General features: G+C 37.5%; 1 protein-coding gene and 1 long non-coding RNA gene across 7 annotated transcripts in view; one reads left to right on the top strand and one right to left on the bottom strand.

Moving 5' to 3' along the window:
- The window catches only part of KCNIP4 (potassium voltage-gated channel interacting protein 4), a 397,111-nt gene that overhangs the window by 163,453 nt on the left and 213,905 nt on the right, over positions 1 to 19,753 (top strand). The window lies entirely within an intron of this gene.
- Positions 16,231 to 17,837, bottom strand: LOC137473461 (uncharacterized). Its single transcript, XR_010998819.1, has 3 exons — positions 17,480 to 17,837; positions 17,252 to 17,411; positions 16,231 to 16,638 (listed from the first exon to the last, which is right to left on the bottom strand). It is a non-coding gene; the product is annotated as an uncharacterized lncRNA (long non-coding RNA).

Here is a 19,753-nt window from a genome sequence, read left to right as displayed (position 1 = left end):
ATTTGCTAATGAAAGACTCTAAACCCTCATCCATATCATCAATAAAAACATTAAACAGAACTGGCCCTAGCACAGACCCCTGAGGGACACCACTGGTGACTGGCCACCAGCTGGATGCAGCACCATTCACAACCACTCTCTGGGCCCAGCCATGCAGCCAGTTCCTAACCCAGCACAGAGTGCTCCTGTCCAAGCCACGGGCTGCCAGCTTATCTAGGAGTATGCTGTGGGAGACAGAGTCAAAGGAAATCCAAATAAACAACATCTACAGCCTTCCCTGCATCCACTAGGCGGGTTACCTGGTCATAAAAGGTGACCAGGTTGGTTAAACATGACCTACCCCTCCTAAACCCATGCTGATTGGGTCTGATACCCTGGCCATCCTGTAAATTCTGTGTGATGGCACTTAATATAAACTGTTTCATTATTTTGCCAGGTACTGAGGTCAGGCTGACTGGTCTATATTTACCAGGATCCTCCTTTGCACCCTTTTTGTGAATGGGTGTCACATTGGCCAGCTTCCAGTCATCCAGAACCTCACCAGTGAGCCAGGACTGTTGGTAGATGATGGAGAGCGGCTTTGCAAGGTTGTCTGACAGCTCCCTCATCACCCTGGGGTGGATCCCATCTGGTCCCATAGATTTATGAACATCCAAGCATTTCAGTAGTTCTTTGACTGCCTCCTCTTGGATAATGGGGGGACCATTCTGCTCCCTGACACCATCAACCAGCCCAGGCGGACAGGTGTCTTGAAGGCAAGTCATCTTCCCACTAAAAACTGAGGTAAAGTAGGCATTAAGCACTTCTGCCTTCTCCTCATCTGCAAATACTAAGTTCCCTCCCTTGTCCAGTAAAGAACAAAGGCTGGTCTTACCCTTCCTTCTAGCATTAATGTATTTGTAAAAACATTTTTTATTATCCCTTACAGAATCGCCATTCTAAGTTCAAACTGAGCTGTGGCCTCCCTAATTTTTTTCCTGCATGCTCTAGCAGCCCTCTTGAATACTTCCTTAGAGACCCGACCCTCCTTCCAAAGGTGATACATCCTCTTTTTATTCCTAAGTTCCTCCAAAACCTCCTTGCCCAGCCACGCTGGACGTTTACCCCATTGACTTATCTTTCGGCACACAGGACAGTCTGTTCCTGTGCCCTCAAGATCTCTCTTTTGAGGCATGCCCACCCTTCCTGAACCCCTTTGTTTTTAAGGGCTGCCTCCCAAGGGATGCTCTGAATAAGTCTCCTAAACAGGCCAAAGTCTGCCCTCCAGAAGTCCAGTGCAAGAGTCTTACTGGTGCTCCTCCTGACTTCACCAAATATTGATAACTCTATTATTTCATGATCACTCTGCCCCAAGCGACCTCCAACCACCATATCTCCCACCAGCCCATCTCTTTTTGCAAACAGCAGATCTAACATAGTCCCTCCCCTGGTGGGTTCACCCACCAGCTGCGACAAAAAGTTGTCCTCCATACACTCTAAGAATTTCCTGGACTGCCTCTTTACTGCTGTATTAAGTTCCCAGCAGATGTCTGGTAGGTTGAAGTCACCCACAAGAACAAGGGCTGATGATCGTGAAACATTACCTAGCTGCTGAATAAGTCATCTACCTCTTCTTGCTGGTTGGGTGGACGATAACAGACTCCCAGTAGGGTGTCAGCTTTGTTGGCCTTTCCCTTAATTCTTACCCATAGACATTCAACTCCATCTTCCTTAGTTTCAATTTCTACAGCATCAAAAGTCTGCTTAATATAAAGGGTCACCCCTCCACCTCTTCTTCCTTTCCTGTCTCTTCTGAAGAGCTTGTAGCCATCCAGTGCAGCGCTCCAGCCATGTGAGTCATCCCACCATGTTTCCGTGATGGCAACTACATCATAGCTCTGCAGCTGCACCATGGCCTCCAGCTCTTCTTGTTTGTTGCCCAAGCTGCGTGCATTGGTATACACGCATCTCAGCTGGGCTACTGACTTCACCCCTAACTTAGCCTTGCAACCCTTGGTCCTACTTCCAGAGAGCCCAGCTGCATCCCCTTCCCCCTTCAAACCTAGTTTAAAGCCCTCTCAATCAGGTCTGCCAGTTCATGAGCTAAAAACCTTTTGCCCTTAACAGAGAGATGTGTCCCATCTGGTTCCAGCAGAGCAGATGCTGTAAAAGTTTCCCCATGATCAAAGAATCCAAAATTTTGCCGATGACACCAACCCTTAAGCCATTTGTTGATGATGCAGATTCTCCTGTTTCTTTCATCATTTTCCTCCACCACCAAAGGGACTGAGCAGAACACTACCTGTGCTCCTGCCCTATCAACTACCTGACCCAGTACCCTAAAGTCCTTTCTAATTGACTTGACACTCCTCTTTTCAATCTCATCACTGCCAGCCTGGAGTATCAGCAGTGGATAATAATCAGAGGGCTGAATCAGCCCAGGAAGTCTCTCAGTGATATTTTGTACCTGGGCCCCAGGGAGGCAACAGACCTCCCTGTGGGATGGGTCTGGTCGACATATGGGGCCCTCAGTTCCCTTCAGAAGGGAATCATCTACTACGATTACCCTTCTTTTCTTCTTGATGTTAGAGGTAGTGATCCATCTTACAGATGAATCATAATTGGGGGGCTCACTGGGCAGGCAGTTTTCTTTTAAATCATCTAATCGGGTCTCTAGTTTCAGGACCTCATACCTATTCTGTAGTGGTACCTGGCTGGATGATGTGGATGGGGAAGAATTTTTGTTAATACCTCCCCGAATGGGGACCCATTTCCACTCCTCTTCATCCACCACGTGCCCTTCTATTGCCTGAGAGCGGGAGGCACATAAGTCCTCAGTCTCTCGGCCAGAGGCCTCCCTTAAAGATGGAAGGGCTGAACTCTACCAGTCTATTTCCATTTCACTTTCCCTGATACTCCTTAACCTTTCAACTTCCTCCCTAAGCTCAGCCACCAGTGAAAGGAGGTCATTCACCTGTTCACACCGCAGGCAGGTCTCCTCCACAACACTCCCTGAAGCCACCGATAAGCTCAAACACTCTGGGCATGGATGGGTCTGCACAGACACGTCCTTTTTGAAGGGCTCAACTCGCTCACTTACACTTATACCAGCCACAGTTTTTGACCGTGTAGAAAATATTACTAACAGACACCTCAAACACAACCAGGCAGCAGAAAAACCTCAAACAACACAGAGGACTCCTTACTAGAGAGAAAGTTGGCAACCCTGCCTGTTTGCTCTGCCTGCGCAAACTGCCGCGCAAACTGCCTTGTATACGCCCCAGTTACTCACCACATCCCTGTTTGCCCGCTCCTGTTCGTCGTGCTCCCCAGAGACCTCTTACAATCAGCCACTCAGCAGCTACTCAGGTAGCTCCACCCCTTTCTCCTCACCAACTCACACTGGCCAAAATGATTAGTGCATTTTGCACTGAATGCACTAAATGATTGGTGCATTTCCTAAAGCTCTTGGTGTTTAGGGTAGCCTGTGTAGCAGCATGAGGAGAATATTGCAGGAATTTGGTGTTTTTCTTTCCTGGAGAAGGTTCCATTTGTCTCTAACATAGAGAAATCATTTTGGCACATGCTCTGTGTATTCCTTGCTGTCTGCCATGGCTGAGTTCCTTTTTTCTGGCCTGAAGACTGCCATTACCTAGTGTTTTTTGGAAGCACAGGAGATGATGACTAGAGAGAAATTAACACAATCAACAAGGTGCATGAAGAGAAGAGCCTGACTGAGAATATTTGCATCTGAAATATATCTGAACTGACTTTGAAGTGGCAGGAAAGGTATTCATCATCTCCTGTATTAATCAACGTGATCAATACTGTGCTTAATTTCTCATTCCACTTTCTTGAAATTAAGGTGTGCTGAGTACATTAAGAAAATGTGATTAAAGAACCAATTTAAATGACATTTAACACAAGTGACTAAATTCATGCTATACCTAAAATGCACACTTTAATGCTCTGTTTAAAAACTCAGTGTTGTTGCAGTTGTGGGACAGTAGTACAGAGCTGTGGGAAGGATGTGAGAGTGCATGAAAGTTCAACAATAGATAAGTTTTTTTCTGAGGAATTTTACATTAAAACTTCATCTTAGATGTGTATGGGAGACTTATGCAAATTTGTGACAAACTTCTTAATATGGATTTGAGTGTTATATAAAACATGTGCATTCCTTCCTGCTGCATTCCCCATCAAAATAACAGCCTTATCATTCCTTGAGTTCGTAGCAGACAGCTTGTGGGTCCTGAGGTGAAGATCAGCATAATCCCCAGGTATGCACTCACTGAACCTGGAGAACATAGCTGAGCTGTTAGAGCTTAAAAGAATGTAGTTGATGTTTGCAAGAGTGCTAATCATACTTCTTGTAGCAGTGCCTGGCAGCTAAGACCAGGATTCAGTCTTTGGGAGTATTGAACCAGGGAAACAACTACCATCATAAACAGGAAAAGAGACAAGAAAATTAGTCAGCTGGCTTGCAAAAAATCTCACTTTTTCCTCTTGATTTTCAGGGCTCTGGAGGTGATATCTTTATCCTATCTCTGACTCATGGAAATTAAAATTCCAGATTGACAGTGTTGTCTGTATAAAAGAGATGCAAATTATCTAAAAAATGTAAAATTCCAAGGGCAATCTAAAGTGAAAATTATGCATAATCCTTTTTCTCATGGAAGCAAAAATTCCCACTGATTAAAGAAAAAAACCTTTTTGAAGTTTTAGCTTTTCATTAATTGGTTATATTTGTACCATTCACACTGAATCACATTTTCAGAACACAGACTTTGTTATAGCTATGAACATGACTGTTTCTTCTTTTTCTTTTCCTTTTGTACGACTTATTTCTGCTCTTCAAAAATTCCTAATAGTAATGTTTAAATTTCTCTGGATCATAAATACTACCTATACCTCCAGTAAAACTTTTAGATTTTATAACCATTTTAAAAGTGGAAACAAACTTATGCAGAGAATAAAATCCTAAGAAGTCCAAAGTAGACATAGATGAGTTTACAATCCAGTTCTGTAAAGTTCACAATGACATAAAATATGGAAAAGTACTAATAATTTTGAAACCCTTTCCAAAAGTACTTAATTGCTCCTTATGGACTTTAGAGAAACGAACAAACAAACAAATCCCAAAAAACCAACCCTAAAACATATTGGTAGAAATAGCTCAGAAAAACTAAGAAAAGCTCTTTTGGAGTGGTTAGGTGGCTAATGGCAGCCAAAAATAATGAAAAATTAAGAGTTGCTACAACAGAAGCTCACATCCAGGATAATCCATTTCATGTCCTTTGGCTCCATTTTCTTTGGGAAAGACAAAACAGAAAGATGTCAGAGAAGTTAGCTGGGCATTTTTTTCCCCTAACCAAGCTGCAACTGTAAAGTTTAATTATTTTTCTGAGAAAAACTTCATAAGCCAGCTGTTTCCAAACCTTCCAACATGGACTTTAACTTACTGTTTTACATTCCCCTGTGACCTTTTACAGAGTTATCCAGGTAGATAATATGACATAATAGTACTTCCTGATTTGCTTTTTTGCATAATATTTTCACATTCTGTCTTAGGATGAATCTAGAGTGTTCATTTGATTTAAAGAAAATATAGGTGAATTTGACTTGCCTGGGAATTGATGCTGGGTAGTAAATAACTCCTCTGCATATCACAGGTCCTGATTGTTTTTAGGGGGTGTTGTTTTTGTGGGGCATTTGGGGTTGTTTTTTTTTTTGTTTGTTTTTTTTGGGGGTTTTTTGTGTTTTTTTCTGGTTTGTTTTTTTTTTTTTTGGGCGGGGGGGTGGGTATTTTTTTTAAGGAGTAGGGAAGCTTCTGTTACTCAATGAGGCATAAACTATTTCAGTCAAAAAAACCACGAGCTATCAAGCAACAAAAATGTGTCACAAGCAACAAGAATGTGTTAGAAATTCTTGTCTAATATGGGATCTTTTCAGGAAAAGAAGAATTTGTTTTCTTCCATTCCTCATCAATATGTTGCTTTTAATTTTTCTTTTCATTGGCTGTAGTGTTGTTTTTATTCCTTCTTGCATGCAGATGTTCTTTTGCTTTGCAGTAATTATCAGTGTGTCAGTGCTTGCTGATGCATTTATTGCTTCCTTCTGCACAAATTTCCCAAAAGAATTTGCTATATTGGGAAAACAGCTGTTTCTCCCTGCCTCTATTTGCATTTCATATAATTTCAATGCATGGCCAGTCTCACACTAAGTTTCTTTAACAGAAAAAAAGAGCTATACAAAGTTTAGTTTACATCAGTTCTGTGAGCAAGCATGTTGAATGTATAATCTGTCTCTAAACCAAGAGCTTTAAAATCATGAGGAGCAAGGTAATGGCACAGCTTCAAAGTTCTAGAGTGCAATTAAGTTTGTTTCAAAAAATCTGGTTTTCAATGAATGTCTAAGACAATTAAAAATCATCAAACATTTCCTCCCTGTGGTAGTCTATGATTTGAGGGTGATTTTTTTTTCCTACAAAGTAATTTTAAAAATTATGTGTTATAGAGCAGTACTGTTAAAGATGAAAGCCAGAAATGCTTAGACCTTGCCATGAATTACTCCATTTTAAAGCAAGGTTCTGAGAAGAAAATTTTCCAACATTTTTTCTTAATTCTTCTGTCATAATTCTCACACTCACCTGAAAAAAGCATACTGCATCAGTGATAACTAGCACATATTCAGCTAGTTGGAGATTTGTTTCTAGGGTGATGGGACCGTGGATTTTATATTTGCTGACTTATTAAATAATTGATCAAGTTCTATTATTGCTAATGGTTTATTTCTTAGAATTGATGGAACTCTTTCAGTTTTCAGGGGAGTTATGAACTCTCAGCTCCACAGAAATTATGGGTAAGGGAATTTGACAATTACTGGATTTTCTTTTTAAGAAGCATCAAAGGACAAGGATTAGAGTATCACTAAATGTCAGTTTTGTGAGCCAATATGAAATTCCAAAAAAAAAGAGAAAAGTTCCAAAAATACTAATTTTTTAAAACTTTTTTTCCCCAAGAACTTTTAGCAGGAGGAAGAATAGATTTTCCATTTTTCTATCCAATGCTACATCACCCTCTAGTCCTTTTTACTTCATTTTAGCATATGATATACTTTATCCAGGTACTACAATATAAACAGCTTTTTCTATTTATATTTTCAGAATACTTGAACTCATATTTGAAGAAGTGTGCAGGTAAAGGTGCATGAAGCAATTCGTTCAGATGCTGAGGATGTTTTGTTGTGTCGTATTCAAGCTCTCCCACTAAACCATGTCTCATATTTCTGACTATGGATATAGAGCTAGAAAATCTGAAGAGCCCAGCATACTAATACATACATTGTAAAGAGGTGTGTGCTCATAGAAGTTGGATGGCAACATGAGTTACCTTCTTTGGGTTTGTCTTCATAATCCCATCTCATATCTGTGTGATAGATGATCCCTAATGTAGTAAATGAGTATCAAGAAACAGAGTAGTGAGACAGCAGGTGAAGACAAGTGTTACAATAAGGAGTTTTTCTGGTTTATTAAAGAGGGGAGATGAAGAGGAGGTGTCAACCTGTTTCCATGTCATGTGTGGAAGCATATAAGCATTGTCTGCAAGTTGGCAGATTATTTTAACTTCTACATATAAATTGTATTGTAACTTTTTATAATATTGTATTAACATATATTATAACTTTTATATATGCATACATATGTGATGTGTGTATGAAGTTAGACTTCATAATTCTTTGTGACATATAATTATGTATTTAATCAAAATTAATTTTTTCATTTTATTGTAAGATATTTTGAGGATAAGCAAATAAAATAGGTATCTGCAGAGGATATTGAAATTCCAGCTACTTAGACATGAGAGCAAAATACTCCACTGTATTAAGTAAATTATTCACAATAATTTTGCTCCTCTCCACCAAGGTCCAGTATTGGGAAAGTTGACTCCGTGACGCTGCTTAGGTTTTGCTTGTAGTTTTAGGAAGCTATGATTGTGGGTTTAAGGCTTCTCATTCAGCAAGGAGATTTCCTCAGTTTTGTCTTTGCTGTTTATAAAGTCATAACTAATAGGAAGTAGCTGAAAAACTGACTTCAGCAAGGACACTCTAGCAGGGAATTACAGACACAGTCACGGCTGCCAGGGCTCTGGTTCCAGGCAATCAGATGTCCTTGTCACACTCTGTGCTTCATGACCAGCAGTTTGGGTTGGACCATTCATCATGCCTACAGCAGTAAATCCTCCTGTTATATCACAGAAAGATGGGAAAACTTTCATTTTAAAAGCACAAGTTAAAGCAAAGAAAAAGGGAAATCTTAAAATGAAGTCATTCCAGAGAGTGTTTTCCAGGTCAGGTACTGAAATGTTTCCAAGTATGTCTCATCAATGTATAGGCTGAATGTATGTGGTCAAAGAGGGGATAATTCAGGAAGAACTCTAGTGAGGAGAGTTATTGCTATTTTGGTGATTTATAGAAACTCAGCAGCTATCACAGAATGAGAAGATAATTACTGTAGGTAACAGGAAAGATTCTCTTCTTTATTAGGACTTTACCTTCCAAGGACACAGTTTCCCAGAGACATGTTTTAAAGAGTAAATAATCTATGAAACCTCAGGTTTTCAGAAGATGTGCAAACACAGCTTCATTAAGGTCACATTCAACAGTGTTCTCTGTGTTGAAGAGGATTCTCAGGTACCTATGGTGGTTTCTAGTGATATCTGAGTGCAGCTATTTTCTTCCCCTTGCTCTTAGAGTGTTTTTTCAAAATAGAAAGACTTTAATGTTTTCTGTCCTTTTGTCCTGATTTTAGCCTGGTATTTTTTTCTTCTAACAGTTGTTTTTACATTTATAATATTTGCTGCTGTGCAGCTAAGTGGATCAAAACCTACTAAAGCATTTGGGGAATTTCTTAAGAGATTAAAAGGTTGTGCTATGATAAAGTAGATTTCAGTATCACACACTTCTAGAATATTTAGGTTAAATGAAAGACAAACTATCAGAATGTTCTCTTTTCCTGTTTAAGCAACATTGCTGCCTTTTAGAACTTGGTGTTTCAGAAATGTGTTTTACTAATGATTTGTCAGCATAAATCTGAGACAGTGACATAAATCACGTCAAAATGAATAGGAATCTAAGTTAGGTTTCTCAATAATAAGAAACTGTAGCTTGAATAAGTGAAGTACAGGAAAACATGTTCACTAAATAGTGGTATGGGCACTGAAGGAATGAATCCTAAAATAGATGACATTCAATTCTCTGTAAATAGCACATCTTGTAAATTCATGGCTGAATGCAAAAGGATGGAGGGAAAGGATGAGAAAGGAGATTTTCCCTGCTTTTTAATATGAAACAATACAATCTTTATAATAAAAATCCAACTTTGCATGTAATTAAGACCAGTAAACATAACTTCCAAAGAATTTTGGATGTTGTACTGTTAAGTCTTTCATGGCATCTGAGCTGAGTTGCTGGCAGGCATGGCTTTATGTGGGCAATATCAGCCCTCCTGTGCTACTCAGCAGTACCAGACTGACCTTGATCAGACTTGGGTTCATGAGTATATTATATCTGTTTAGCCAACCTGCATTTAGACTGGTATGTTTTTTCTGTCACCCTTATGCTACCTGGGAAATCTGAAATTAAATTAAATCTGTTGTGATATGATGAAGGCATATAATATAACTTTACAGATGAGAGTAAGGCAGATTTCTACTTTTTTTACAATTCAATCTGGCAGATTTCTACTTTTTTTTTTTCAAAAAATGGATTAAAAAAAAGACAATCTTGATAAATGTCAAGAGATTGTCAACATTATATCATATTTTACATCAGTCTAATTGTCTTAAAATACATTATTGCACAATTCAGTGAAAACCCATTGTAACATGTATGAGGAAAAAGTAGAATACTGAGTAAAGTAATAAATATAAGGATCCTTTTTTCACTAGGAAAAAAAAAAAAAAAGATTGCAAAGATTAAAGTATAATGCTCCTTTAGCTCAGCACCCATAGCCTTTGAAGTGACTAATAATACTTCAAAATTATTCAACGTTTTTCCCAAACTCCTCTAACTTAAAGGCTCTCCTACAATATTCTCAGCCTCAGAATCAAAGCTTTCCTCTTTGTTCCAAACAAGCACTTCATGCCAGGTTCTTCAGTCTACTTCTTGCATTTGTGTCAATTCTTACTCCTCTCACATGCAATTTTAAACTTGCAGTCCTGGGAGGATGTTCCTCTCAAAATAAATGCTGCAGATCTGGCTTTCAACAGTGACACCACCACACTGTTCATTTGTCATTATTATATTTTTGTTAGCCAGACAGATGAGTCAAAATTTATCTACCTTAACAGACCTGCAGAAATGAAAGGGGCTAAATGTGAGGGAAGACAGTATTTTATGACCTTGGTGCCTACAGAGAAATCAGGAGAAAATTTGGCATTTGGTGTAATAAGGCTGTATTATATCTTTTAACAACCAATCTCTCCTAAGTAGTCCTTACCACCTTAGTCCTAGGCATCATTTTTTTCAACCTCTTAGTGCCTGACTAAAGAGTGAAAACAAGTATTTTCTCTTTTTTTTTAATTGGAAGCAATAAATTTAGTATCAAATCTACTGAGAAAGAACTTAAGCCTTAAAAATTTTTATAGTGAAGCCTGATTTTCCATAAATTTAAATATACTTTCAACCAGCTATTTTTTAATGGATAATAGGAAAAATAACAAACAGTTGCTTAATTTTATGCCAAATTTAAGCATTCACCAAGAACAGTCTCTGAATAAAAGTGATAATAGCTTGAAATAATAAGATGGTAACATGATTTTCATCAGAATATCTTTATCTTGTCATATATCAGTCAGCATACATGCACACTCCAAATAAGAATACTGTTATTTCTAATGCTATCATAATCTAAATCCACCCTTCACTTCTTCAAAACTATTAAAAATCTATGGTGCTTCATAATTATTATCCACATTTTTTATCTATCAATAGATTAAATAGATTTTTATCTCTGTAACTTTGCCATGCTTTTCAGGTCACTGAATATCTCAGAGTTAAAATATAGCTGAGCCATTTTAGCTTTCACTTTTTACTCCAAATTTATCCTCATTTAAATTGTTTCCATTAGTATCCACAACTGCAATGCAAAAAAGATAAAGTTGGCACCATTAGGCAAAGATGTAGCAAATTGCCCTTCATAAATATAGAAATGGAGAAAGGCAAAACCTGAAAAAATAAAAAGTACCATTGATATCTAAGTCTGTGGTTTTCAAATAAAAAGTTGTGGTTGGTTTTGGACTAAGAGAAAAGTAGCTGTAATAAAAATAGAAGAAAATCTCTTCAATTTACATTTTGGAAACTTGGGACTTTAACCAGAATTAAAATATTGCTCTAATATGATAGATCCATTTTAGTAAGAAAGGAGTTCATAGAGCCATTCAGAGCTTCACCAGAATGAAAGGTTGCCAGGTTGTCTGGGGAGGATTCTGTGCACAGTAAAATTATGGAGCAGTGACATTCAGGAGTTTAAAATATCCGGTTGGATCAGCTTTGAACTGATGAACTGTGAGTTCTGGTGAGTAAAGGAAGACTGGCTAATGAGTACAGCACTTGTAATGAGAAGAAGCCTCTGCCTTAAATCTGTGGATAAATAAGGTTTCCTCTTTTAAACTCATTTCTCAAGTTTGAAAAAGAGAAATAAACCACAGTAGGACAGTGCAGATAAGCTGGCCAGGACACCCAAACAGTAGAGTCCCTGGGAAAATCCACACAAGTGGATGTCCAAAACACAAGGACTGAAAACGGGAATTTCTAGAGAGTAGGTGAGTGTTGTGGTTTAACCCCAGCTGGCAGCTAAGTACTATGCAGCTGCTCACTTCCTCCCTCTCAGCCTTCCCCTGTGCAAAGGAGAACCAGGGAGAAAAATAAAATTTGTGGGTTGAATTGAGAACAGTTGGATAACAGAAACAAAATAAAATGTTAATAATTAAGATAATCATAACAAAAATTAATAGCATTAATAATAATTGCAAAGAAAATGAGAGAGAGAAGTGATGCACAATACTGTTGCTCACAACTCACTGATTGATGCCCAGCCCTCAGCAGGGATCAGGCCCCCTTCCAGCTATCTCCCCCCAGTTTCAATACTGAGCATGGTGTTCTTTGGAATGGAATATCTCTCTGGCCAGTTTGGGTCAGCTCTCCTAGCCATAATCCCTCATGTGCCTTCGTGTGCATCTGCTAGCTGGAAGAGCAGGAGATACTGAAAAGTCTTTGATTTAGAGTAAGCTCAATGTAGCAATAACTAAAACATCAAGTGTGTTACTGACATTATTCTCATACTCAGTTCAAAACACATCAAAGCACCAGATAAAAGAAAATTAGCTTTATTCCAGCTGAAATCATGGCAGAAAGAAAGGTAAAATTTGACCCAAACATTAAAAGACTGTATTCTGGAAGTGTTCAAGCTGTCACTGAAAATATTTACCTGACATTGGCAGACATTCAGGTCACAGCTTGAGCCTTAGAATGAGATCTAGATGAGTCATGATCTTTGCATTTTATGTGAAGTAGTCCGTGAACCTTCATAGAGACTGACAGTGCGAAAATAGGAAAAACACAGCCTGACATGAACTGCAGGTAAGCACTGAACTGTGGGAAAAAAGGGTTCACTTTCTTCTTTATTCATCCAGAACATGATATGACTAAGCTGAGCTAATGAAATAGCAAATGCCTCAATAGAAAAGACAAATGAAAAGAATGAGAACCGTGTTTTTTCTTTTCATAGCAGTAAAAATAGCCTCACACAGACTTTCTGATAGCAGCTCAGACATTGTACTGACACCACTAAGTCAGATGAGATTAAAATTAAATAATGGAGGAGAGTGAGAAGCAGTGTAGCAGAGCCATTCAACATGACAGAAGTGCAGCATTTGAAGAAATAACATGCTTGAGTGATCCAGCAAATAACACTATCTGCTGGCAGTCAGCTGTGGAGTTTGTGCTTTTGGTAATGAGTTTCCTTGGTGATTCATTGGCAGGTGATGCATGGAGGGAAACGTGTTCTGAGAAGCAGGTGGTATCCTCCAGTGATAAACACTGCTTCAGGATTGTAATAATGGTATGGAAAACAGGCAGATAGAAAAGCCTTTCACATCTCTAAAGACATTGAAACATAGTGATTTTAGAAACAGGATCTTTTTACAAACTTTCAAGCCATATGGAGCATCATATGTTTTACATCACCTGCTTGTCAGTTTAAAGAGAAATAGTAAATTTGTATGGTAAAATAATTTAGCAAAGTTTGCAGGGACTGTGTGCAAATGGAAAGAGAGATATTCTGGAGTCCTTAGAACACCCATAAAGAGAATTTTTAACAGGCTTTGTTTTTTAAGTTCAAAAAAATAAAAAAGAGGTAGATGATTTCAAAATTTTCAGTTGTCATGTTCTGATCACATCTTGTCTGATGGTGCTAACCAGCTCTGGTCCGGCTTTTAAGTGAAATCCAGCTAACTTTTTTTCCTATAGGAATTAATTGTTTAGTATTTTTACACTACACATCTCTAATTGGATGCATGTGTGCATTGTGTGGGGCATATCTGACTTGATAATGTTAAAAAAAACCCTAATTTCATTCACGTTTGGTGGAAGTCAAATTCTTCAAAGGTTACATTTTTACCTGCTTATTTATATTCCAAATGAGCATACTTGAGCACATTTAATTGAGAATTTTTACATGTCTAGGTCAATTGTTGGTATTGAGTACTTGATTATATTTATACGTACAATTGCTTTATAACAAATGTGCAAGACTTAAAAAATAACCCAAGTAGTCAGGAAAATAATTGTCAGTGCTCAGTCTTTGACAGAAAATCCTAAGTATTTCACTGAATATTTCAGATGAATTAAGACTTCTAAGATTTTCTTTCCTTTTTGCTTTTTCATTCAATGTGGTTGGTACAAAGTAGGAAGGTGATAGTTTTCAACCTCTCTTCTCTTTTTAAGATAATAATCATCATCAAATTTTTTCTGCACAAATAGGGGTTAATTTCAGGGAAAATAAAGCAAATGTCCATTTTTAATAATTGTACTATTTAAAATTTTTCTTTAATATATTTAACATTTTATATATTTTTTACAGTCTCCTTTAGAAGATTATAGACTTACAAATAGTAGTGTTGTGGCCCATGTTTATGGCAGAGAAAAATCTTTCCTGAAATTCTGGTTTTGAGTATTTTTTTAAAATCCAGTTGTGGTTAGTTTTATTGCATCCATAAAAAACACTAAAGCTTCTTCTAGGTCTTTTTCACAGCCATTTTTTTTTTTCATCTGAATCCTCTGTTCCACTTCATAAGGCAGCCATGGCAGCCAGTGTTGCTGTACAGCAGAGGGGATGGAATATGTACCCAGCAGCCCAGGTTGCTGTAGATCTAAAGGAGGGAAAGTCAGAAAATTATGGGAAGTTCAGACTATGCTTTTCAATTCCTACCCCATGTTGAGCCCCCAGCTTTCCTGTACTCATAGTCCACTGCACAACCACTTGCAAAGTGGTGGTCCCAGTGCTTCTGAAAAATAAGGAAGGGGGGAAAATTGTTTGCCAGCTGGACCATCCCTGAGCCATCCACCTGCCTGAAGTCTTGTGCCAGGAGAGTGGACAGGGAGGATGAGAGGCTGACAAGTGACCCAGGACAAGAAAGTCGGGAATCAAAAGATGCTAACACCAGAACAGCTTTAGGAGTGAAGAGGTTGTGATTGGTTGCTTTATGATAGTCCAAATTTTTGTGGAGGTGGCAGCTATATTAGATTATAGTGGGTACAATATCCCAGACTGATGAATTAAAGAATTACTTTTACTTTACAATAGATTGTAAGTGTAAAGTCTCGTTACATCCAGCTGATGTCAGTAGTGTATCAAATATTTTATTAGGTAATAGCTCTATAAAATATGACTAAAGAAAACCTTTTGAAATCTCACTGCAGTATATAGCTAGTATTGTCACAAATTATTCTCTTGTTTATTGTCACAAAGTCTGCCCTTGTCAGTAAAGACAGAGTGGGCCATGAAAACTAGAACTGCTCTGTTGAGATGTATTTCATCTGCCACTTTTGTGTCTGGAAAAGTACTGCTCACATCTTATGCTGATCTTAACTTTCTAAATAAAACTGGTAGGGTGATTGAGACTGCCATGCTCATTCATGAGAAAAAAAAAAAAAAAAAAAAAAACAAAAACCAAAAACAAACCAAAACAACCCAGGGAATCTTGGCATTTACACTTTAATTGCTCATCTTGTCTGTGGGATGTAACACAAGGCTGTGTTTCCCTACAGCAGACCATGTGTTATGTTGTGCTTCTAAGTGTCAGATGATGCTGGGAATTAATGAGCACTCAAGAGCTTGATAGTAGAAACTAAATGTGCTCAACACTCAGTGTGATCCAAACACTAAGAATTCATGCCTGTGCTCGTGGTCACATACACCAAAATGTTATTACAAGCTTTGGTATTGCATTAATATAAACTTGCAAAGCATATTGCTTACACTTTGGAGATAACTCAGAAAGGCTGCCTACACTTGTTATTGTATGGAGCTTCAAAGTCAAAATGAGTAGCAGGGGTGTTTGACAGAGTGGTGGGGGAGCAGGCCTTGTGCCCTGCCGTGCAAACACAGCTTGTCTTGCTGCCTGGGCTGTCCCTTCACCTTCCCTAGAGCTGCAGTTTATTTTGGGAACTGGCTCAGTTCCCACTTTGGTTGACTGCAAGTCACAAGCAGTTGTGCTTGCACACGAGAGAGATGTAGTGGTGGGTACAGATGGGTGGGTGAGAAGTGTGAGGTGTTGCTTAGATGTCACCTGCAGAAGCACAGCCTAGTTACGTTGTCTTTATAAATACAGATAAAAGCACAGGTATATTCATATTTAGCTATTATCATTTAAGATGCCTGTTTAGAGAACAAGGCAAAGCAATGTGGCAAAGAAGCAGTCACTGTAAGGACCTCAGCTCCTCAGCTGGGTATAATCAGTGTGGTCTGAGCAGCATGAACACAGCTAGGGTAGCTCAGGCAGCTGTGGGAAGCAATGGGTGCTGACCTGTCTGCAAATCTGTAAGAAATACTATGCTTTTGTTTGGTTTATAGACCTCTTATTCAAGGCTACAAACTATTTAGTTTACGAAATCTGTTTAAAGCCAATACATCCCCAAGTCCATCACTTCATTCCCTTCATTTCCATAAGGTTCTCTTTTACTTTTCTGACATTAATTTATTTATGTAAGCATTTCTATGACACATCAACAGCATTGCATTACACTGCTTACCAGATGACAGAATGTGACATAAGAAAAACTACTTTGGTGAAGAGCTAAGGATTTAATAGTCCTTTGATGATGATGGAAGTCATTATTCAGAGTGAGAAAGTGTTTCTGAATGAGGTTTCTGGAAATTAAAACACTAGGTGGTGCAGCCATCTGATTTAATTTATAATCTTTTCATCACGGTGAACATATTTCCAATTCAGTAGCAGGCATCTAATGTTCTATGATATTCTGTGATGTTGGTTAATGATTTCTCAGATATTCCATATTCACCAAAGCTTTTCTCTTCACATCTGTTCTGTAGATGAATTTGCATTTTAATTAAAGTGTTTAAATGTGTGATATTAAAGCCTGGAAAAGGGAAAATAATTTTCACATTCTCTCTAATGTGATTTTAAAACACTGGATTTAATCCACTGTATGACATTAAAGTTATGATCAATTTATATTTATTATTTTCCAGTTTATTTAATAGTTGCTCTATTTTAATTAAGAACTGTAAATTTAATGTTGTTTAAATTAATATAATAGAAACGACATTGTTATAGCATAGCTACTATGCTCTGTGAAACAAATGACTTCCTGAATCTTTATCATTTTGTTCTTACAGTGTCATAAAAATCTAAAGCTTTAAGTGTAAGCATCAAAAATTACACCATTTCATAAAGATTAGTAAGTGATAACTTAAATACATTGCATCTTTCACTTCAAGAGGGTTTATCCCATTTCTTTCTTAGTGATCCATTCTAAGTGGCAAAAACATAAAGCCATAAATAGACATTGATTAGATAGTAGAATAGCAGAGAAAGACAGCCAACTACCATTTAAAGTTAAATATATAATTACTATGTGGCCCTAGAGGAATGCTCTAAAGATTGCCATTTTCAGTTTCTCTTCTTCAGGAAAGCTCTAACTAGATTTTCCATAAATTTTTCTAGAGATCCAGCAGGATGGCCACATTTACCTACTCTTGCCGTTGTCATCTTAAAATCTTTAATTCCACACAACTTTTCCTTGAAAGACTTTTCCTTTTTTTTGGTTTTTCTCTCCTATCAGTAGGATAGAGATCACTCATGTTGCACTGAGGAGTTCTGTCAACAAAGATGAGACATAAAAATTATTCTCTTAATAGTCATTGAAATAAAGAAGAAAAATAGTAACATTTAAGGCAACTCACTTGTGAAGTTCTTACTTTGTGTTCCTGCTAGGAAATGGTCTTTCCTCCTCAGTTGATGCTCCTATGTGATTCAGCACATCTTCCCAGGGCAAATAATTTGTTTCTTGATGCCAGCTGAATTCTGTTTACCCATGATGACAGACCTACTGACATGTGTCTATAAGGCCCATCTTTTCCCATTCCTATGATGTATTAACACAGTTCTTCCCTTGGTTTCTCTAACCTTCTAGTGTGTCACTGCTTAATTTTTCAAAAGTCGCATTCTCTCACGCAAAGTGGATTTCTTTTAATTCAGTGTTAACTTGATTCAAATTCATTCAAGCAAAGCACAGTAGTAGAATTCAGAATTATCCTACAGGTTTATAGCATGCTTACCCAGCATCTTGTGCCACCAGACCAAGAACTGCCATCAATGAAACTGCAGTGCTAACAAGAAGTCTTTAGGTTTTTGAAACTGGATTTTGTAATCTTCTTAGGCTGGTGTGATCATATACCATTCTATCAGTCTTTTGCACACACATTCATGAACTACAGAAAACACCCAGTATTCTTACAGGTGCGGTGATTTGGGCAATATTTGTTCTTGTCTTACATAGATTTATTAAGCATAGAGTATTACTTTTTGTTTCTTAGTTTTTGAACTGAATAGCATTTATTTCCTAAATAAAACAAATTTCAGGTGCAAAAATATGCTTGTAAGTGGTGAAACGCTTTTGTGTGTGTGTTGGCAATTCCTTACACTGTATGATTTCTGTGATGATACGATATCTGTGAAAATGGGGATGAGAAAACTAAAATAGTTTTGTATTGCAATGCATTTGTTCTATGTTTTGAGGGAAACACAGGTCAGACCTGCCATTGTCTTGCGCGTCCCACGAGTTAGTCTGCAGCAATTCAAGGAGCAGTGGGTTTCATGCTGCTGCATCAACTGCTTCTTTCTCAGTTTAAAATGCAGAAGGAGGTATTAGCAGCCTGGGCTGCTCCGTGATCTTGATTGGGTTACTCTGATATTCCGTGCCTGCTTTTTCTGTTTCTGGAGCGGTAGCCTCCTCAGCAGTCAGGCAGACAGAGATAAGGCCTTTGGACAGTTGGGTTGCAATGACTTAATTGTCCAGGTTTGAAATGATATTTGAATTTGTACAAATCTGCCTCGATATATCCCTCTGCCTACATGTTCAGCAGTAAGAAATGTAACTGTAAATGAAGACTGCTTTTAGAAGAGCATTAGAGTTAAAAACTATTTTGACAGAGAGTATACAATAGGTCAAAAGAGCAGATAGTATTTAACTGGAAGAGGTATGAGAAAAAAGAAAATAGGAATTTTCTCTTCCTCTCCTATTCCTTCTCCCACTGATCTTTAGATTGGCATCCAAAGTGAATATTTGAAAGCAGGCAGGAAAATTTGCATATTAAAATAAGTAGATTTAGCTTTTGTTCAATAAAAAGTTATTTTAAGGCTTAAGGCTACACTGAATTAATTACAACATCTAGTTAATAGAGAAGACAATAGATATGAATCGAATAATATTTTTTTTAATTTTAGGATAAACCCAGCTTTGACACCTTTTTTTGCTAATGCTAATAGTGTTCTTTTCCTCTGTCCTGTTAGGAAGTATATAGGTTTTCATGGTATTAAAAAAAAGTAAAATCAGTAGATTGATAATTTTTGTCTTTCTTGAGAAAGGTTTAAAAAGTTATTTGAACCTGGTTTACTCTAGGGAGACATACTAAGAAAGAAATATGTAGAAGAGATTAAAAAAGAGACCAAAAATTAAAATTGACATACAACCTTGGTATATATATGAAGAGAGTCTTAAAATAAAAACAATAAGCCCACAAATTTTTTTCATTTTGTCCATATTATTTTTTGGCACTACTGTACTGTATAGAAATTAATATTAGGAAGATTATAGTACCAATATATAATACTACAATGCAAAATAATACTGATATACTGGTTTAAAATATGATTTGAAAACCTAAGTAAATTCCATTTTTTTATATAATCAGAAAAATATATATGTTCTTTGAAACTGAGTCAAAGCAGAAACTGTTCAAAGCACGTTGATGAACTTGTTCTTGTTCAGTTCTGCTGTTCTAGCAACAGGCTTAAGAGGGCAGCAAAGAAGCTCCTAGAAGTAAAACCACTTTTATTAGGAAAGAAATATAAACTAATAACCACTTTCAGTGGAAAGATTGATATTATAAAGTGACTGAGAAATGATGATTGCAAAACTAATTGACAGAACATTCCTGAAAATGTGTTTTTCTATTGTCAGAGTCATCTTC

The sequence above is a fragment of the Anomalospiza imberbis genome, chromosome 4, assembly GCF_031753505.1.
Source record: "Anomalospiza imberbis isolate Cuckoo-Finch-1a 21T00152 chromosome 4, ASM3175350v1, whole genome shotgun sequence".
Classification (NCBI taxonomy): domain Eukaryota; kingdom Metazoa; phylum Chordata; class Aves; order Passeriformes; family Viduidae; genus Anomalospiza; species Anomalospiza imberbis.
Note: the sequence above shows the minus strand (reverse complement) of the source record. Positions and strands in the feature narration are given on the sequence as shown.